Consider the following 6,105-nt stretch of genomic DNA (forward strand, 5'->3'; position numbering starts at 1 on the left):
ACTGCAGGATGGGAAGGTGGTGGGAGGGAGGACTGCAGGATGGGAAGGTGGTGGGAGGGAGGACTGCAGGATGGGAAGGTGGTGGGAGGGAGGACTGCAGGACGGGAAGGTGGTGGGAGGGAGGACTGCAGGATGGGAAGGTGGTGGGAGGGAGGACTGCAGGACGGGAAGGGAGGAAGGTCGTGAGGGAAGGCTGGAACAAGCGGCAGTAGTCCACGAACGAAGGAGCAACAGTAGTGGTTTGGCCACTGTGCTGTGAGGAGTTGTCTCGCTCTAACTCACTCACTCACGTTCTCGGTCACTCATTCACTCACAGAACGTTCCTCATGTGATCAAGTACTGAAACTCAAGTTTGATCAGAGAAGTGAAGTTTAACCTCAAAATATTTTGAACTTCATGGAGCCACATGTTACATTAAATAGCATTAATGTAGCTCTCTAAGTAGCATTAATGTAACTCTCGTAATAACACTTAAAGAAAATGAATATTTGTTTGTATACAAAGCAATGAGGGGAAAACTGGTTGAATAACTGTTAGTTAAACGTTATTTGTAAATATAATAACAATGATAATAAATGGATTAGTTCATTTAGTTTAATAACAGGATGAACATTTACTGAAAAAAAGACCCACTGAAATAAGGTAAGTGTAAATAATGTACTATTGTCAGGAATCGTGGAACATCTATGAAAATTCACCCAACTTCAGTATATAAGGTTAGGTTAAGTAAGGTAACGTTTGTCAGGAAACAGGACAAGTGTTTCCTGACGCTGGCCTTAGTCATATGATGACCAGCAGCTGGAGATTTAGATGACCAGCAGCTGGAGCTTTAGATAACCAACAGCTGGAGCTTCAGATGACCAGCAGCTGGAGCTTCAGATGACCAGCAGCTGGAGCTGGTTTACCAGTCCACTCTTTTATGATTATGATCATACCTGGAGGGTGTTCAGCAGGGGCAGCGCCCCCGTTGCCCGGTCCATGCCCAGGCCGAGCGGTGGATCAGGGCCATCCTAACCACTAGATCTAAGATGATATTTGATTCTTCAATATATTGTTTCGAAATCTTAGATATCCTGAGCATCCTATTTGCATCTTGCTCTATACCTGTTTTCCACTTGTACAGCTCAGTCATGTCTTCCTTTATTGTACGTTCTTATAGTGTGTGGGTTTACAGCTTTCATTCTGTCTTTATTAGAAAATTCCTTATGCAAGAATAAACTTTGTCATTCTTCTTTGAATTTTCTCCTAGACATCTACGTTCATTCCGTAGTATGTGAAGACAGATCAAGGCTATGGAACAAACCTCTTTTCCAGGCTGAGGGACTGACCACCTCAAAACTACGTCTTGAAGGGTGATGGACTGATTACGTCCTCTTCACATCTCTACTGCTTCTGCAAACTCCTCTTTATTCGACTGAAGAAGCCTACTGTGTAGGAGAAACATTTCGGAATAAAGATACCTAACTGCTGCACATAATATGTCTTACTTACGAACATGTCGGTATTGTATACATTTCTCATATTTGACAATTATGTAGGCAACTGAGAAGATCATGGTCTCGAAACTTAGACTGCCAGTTAGATGATGATGATGATGATGGCTGATGGACCTGGTACTAATACCTGAGGAATTCGTGAAAACTTTCATCCTATGTCTCACAAACAACACAGAGCAGCAAGAATTGAACACTTTTTTTTTAATATTTCCCTGGCAGGCGCCCGATTGAATAGAGATTATTTTTTGATGATTCAGAAATTGATTTCTTTTTCAGCAGCTGTTTAATCACATTGGCACTGTATCGATGCCGTCCTGTCTTATCCGTCTTTCATACAGAACTTAAAATAGATGCATCACACATTACTTTGGTATGTAGTTTAAACAAGTCATTACTCTGCCCTGTGAATGTGTTTCCCATATCTTCACTCTCAGCAAACCATTGCTTTAATCGTATATTGTTTTGTTTTCCTCATCGTGATATCTCTTTGATAATGCACGTTGCAAGGAAAAAATGCAGAGTTGAAATACAAATATCATTCGAGTAATTTCAAGCCAAACAGTTCTCCAACGCTTGAGAAATTCTTCGCTTTAGGTCTGACCAAGAGCTCCGCCATCTCCCTTGTTATTCTGAGAGTCCCTGATCAATGGTCACTGAGAATACTCATCGTGTGTTGTGAACTGTGAACTTTCAATTACAGAATTATTATCTACGTCTGGGTGTGCGTCACAAAGGCTGGCTACGTCTGGCCACATGATGCATGTGATATATCGTGATGCATCGCGGTACAAGAATTGATAGACAATCTATATAGAACAGAAAGAATAATGAAAGTCACTTTATCGTGCTAGATAAAAAGAGGCCAGAGTTTCCTCTCTTTGTTTTGAACTTATTCTCCAAACACACACAACCCGGCAAATAGAAAAATAACAGAAATTACTGAATAAACTAGACACAACCTGGCGAACAATTAAAACCGAAAACTTACTATGCAAGCCAAACACTTCCCAGCGAACAAATATAAGCGAGAACTTATTGCTAAAACTCGTCGAGCCAAAACTTGGCAAAGTTAGACATTTAATCTTGGCTGACAAGGTCTTCCACAGAGTTTAGCCCAACGTTTGCTTAGTAATATTTTAAAAGCAAGCCAGTAAAAGTTAGTTCTGGGTTACACGGGTCAGCTGGCTTGTACGTTCCTACTTGTTGCTGGATGACGAGGATAGTGCCTTTGGTGGTAGTAGTAGTCATGGTGGTGGTGATAATGGTAGTAGAGGTGGTAATAGTAGTCATGGTGGTGGTGATAATGGTAGTAGAGGTGGTAGTAGTAGTCATGGTGGTGGTGATAATGGTAGTAGAGGTGGTAGTGGTGGCAGTATTAGTCATGGTCGTGATAATGGTAGTAGTAGTCATGGTGGTGGTGATAATGGTAGTAGAGGTGGTAGTGATGGTAGTCACCACGGTAGTAGAGGTGGTATTATTGGTGGCGGTAGGAGTCGTGATAGAGGTAGTTGTGGTGGAGAGTGTAAGTGGTATTGATGGTGATGGTAGTGATGCCAGTAATGGTGATGAGAGAGAGAAAGAAATACAGAGAGCGAGAGAAATACAAGAATATTCTTGCAATTAAATTCAAATGAAGATATCAAGAGTGAACCAATTAAATACCAACTGAACACTGCATACTTTTTTTTCTATTTAAAATTTAATTTCAAGCTTGAATAAATCAGAGCGAATTACAGAGCATTAAAACCAGATCAAGACGTGTATAAGAGAGCCACCATCTTGTGAACGCGCTACTAACATGTATACGAAAAAAATATGTACACTGTGAAGAGTAGAGGTACAACAACAAGTGCACTGAGATGTAACTCATTGTACTTCTTCATGTTGTTGAACTGCGAGTTGCATATAATAGTGTGGTTGATCGGGTCCTCAGTATTGCTGTTAGACCAGGAAATGATCCATGTCAAGTAACTGAAATCTTATTAAAATGAAAAGACTCAAAAAATTTCTAAACTAAAAAATAAAATAAAAATTAAATTAATTTAAAATTGTGGTTAATGTGTAATAAATCTTCGAACATTATTAAAAATTACATAAGCCCATAAAAGACTAAGGTAAAAAAAAAAATAATAAATTTAATTAAATACATACAAATAAAAATTACAACGATCGACACCATGCCTAACCTTTCTAGGGTAGGGTAGGTGCTTGAGCCCGAGCTTACAGCTCACAAAACTGTCATTCCCATTTACCCCCTTGGGGCGGGGATGGCAGAACAGAGAGGCCTAGCTTGTGGCTAGGCTTGGGGACAGTTGGTCCCAAAGATGAGGAGGTACTTGTGCCTCCTCCCATGGGAGTCTTAGGTCTCATACACTCCCTAAAGAGGGAGCCAAGGCCGGGCCACCACTTGGAAAAGGCCCGGGCCGGGAGAATACCGGCGAATCTTTAATAATAAAAATTACAACATCGACACCATGCCCAGCCCTTCTAGGGTAGGGTAGGTGCCTGAGCCAGAGCTTGCAGCTCACAAGACTGCCATTCCCATTAGCCCTCTTGGGGCGGGGATGGCAGACCAGAGAGGCCTAGCTAGTGGCTAGGCCTGGGGACAGTTGATCCCAAAGATGAGGAGGTACTTGTGCCTCTTCCCATGGGAGACTTAGGTCTCATACACTCCCTAAAGAGGGAGCCAAGGCCGGGCCACCACTTGGAAAAGGCCCGGGCCGGGAGAATACCGGCGAATCTTTAATAATAAATAATAAAAATTACAAATGGTTATAATTAATGACAATTTTTAAAGGGGTGGACCGGTAAGCCGGTGGAAGGCCTCGGTCAGATGACCCAAAACCTCAACGGTGGGTCATCATATGACTAAGACCCGCGTCAGGAAACACTTGCCTTGTTTCCTGACAAACTTTACCTAACCTAACCTAATTAAAAATCTTTAAAATATAATTCAATAAAAATCTTTCAACCCATGTAGAAAAATTCATTAAAGAAACTCTCTGGACTCCATTAAGGTATATTTAAAACGCATTAAACATTTATAGACGACAGGGAACACCATTAAGAAGAATCCAGGACCCCTCAAACACTACGGGTTGTCTCATAAGGTTTTAACTCCACTGCAGAAGAAGCTTTGTTAAAATTAATTGGATCGAGGTCCGTATCAAGGGAAGAGTTCTGCCTAAATAACCCCGTTGGTTCAGGGATGTTTATATAGCGGTTATTGTGTTTATATAGTGGTTATTGTGTTTATATAGTGGTTATTGTGTTTATATAGTGGTTATTGTGTTTATATAGTGGTTATTGTGTTTATATAGTGCTTATTGTGTTTATATAGTGGTTGTGTTTATATAGTGGTTATTGTGTTTATATAGTGGTTATTGTGTTTATATAGTGGTTATTGTGTTTATATAGTGGTTAGTGTTTATATAGCGGTTATTGTGTTTATATAGTGCTTATTGTGTTTATATAGTGCTTATTGTGTTTATATAGTGCTTATTGTGTTTATATAGTGGTTATTGTTTTTATATAGCGGTTATTGTGTTTATATAGTGATTATTGTGTTTATATAGTGGTTATTGTGTTTATATAGCGGTTGTGTTTATATAACGGTTATTGTGTTTATATAGTGTTTATTGTGTTTATATAGTGGTTATTGTGTTTATATAGTGGTTATTGTGTTTATATAGTGGTTATTGTGTTTATATAGTGCTTATTGTATTTATATAGTGGTTATTGTGTTTATATAGCGGTTATTGTGTTTATATAGTGGTTATTGTTTTTATATAGCGGTTATTGTGTTTATATAGCGGTTATTGTGTTTATATAGTGGTTATTGTGTTTATATAGTGGTTATTGTGTTTATATAGTGCTTATTGTGTTTATATAGTGCTTATTGTTTTTATATAGCGGTTATTGTGTTTATATAGTGGTTATTGTGTTTATATAGTGTTTATTGTGTTTATATAGCGGTTATTGTGTTATATAGCGGTTATTGTGTTTCTATAGTGCTTATTGTTTTTATATAGCGGTTATTGTGTTTATATAGTGGTTATTGTGTTTATATAGCGGTTATTGTGTTATATAACGGTTATTGTGTTTATATAGTGTTTATTGTTTATATAGCGGTTATTGTGTTTATATAGTGCTTATTGTGTTTATATAGCGGTTGTGTTTATATAGTGGTTATTGTGTTTATATAGTGGTTATTGTGTTTATATAGTGGTTGTGTTTATATAGCGGTTATTGTGTTTATATAGTGCTTATTGTGTTTATATAGCGGTTATTGTGTTTATATAGCGGTTATTGTGTTTATATAGTGTTTATTGTTTATATAGCGGTTATTGTGTTTATATAGCGGTTAGTGTTTATATAGTGTTTATTGTTTATATAGCGGTTATTGTGTTTATATAGCGGTTATTGTGTTTATATAGTGCTTATTGTTTTTATATAGCGGTTATTGTGTTTATATAGCGGTTATTGTGTATATATAGTGGTTATTGTGTTTATATAGTGCTTATTGTGTTTATATAGTGCCTATTGTGTTTATATAGCGGTTATTGTGTTTATATAGTGCTTATTGTTTTTATATAGCGGTTATTGTGTT

General features: G+C 38.0%; 1 protein-coding gene across 2 annotated transcripts in view; it reads left to right on the forward strand.

The window, feature by feature from the left end:
• Window positions 1–249: 249 nt before the first annotated feature.
• LOC128701183 (uncharacterized) overlaps window positions 250–6,105 on the forward strand; it is a 277,363-nt gene continuing 271,507 nt past the window's right edge. For both annotated transcript variants that reach the window (XR_011394052.1, XM_070100572.1), the window contains exon 1: window positions 250–642. The gene's annotated coding sequence lies outside the window, so the exon portion shown is untranslated. The remainder of the gene's footprint in view (window positions 643–6,105) is intronic.

This window comes from Cherax quadricarinatus, chromosome 73, assembly GCF_038502225.1.
Source record: "Cherax quadricarinatus isolate ZL_2023a chromosome 73, ASM3850222v1, whole genome shotgun sequence".
Taxonomy (NCBI): Eukaryota; Metazoa; Arthropoda; class Malacostraca; order Decapoda; family Parastacidae; genus Cherax; species Cherax quadricarinatus.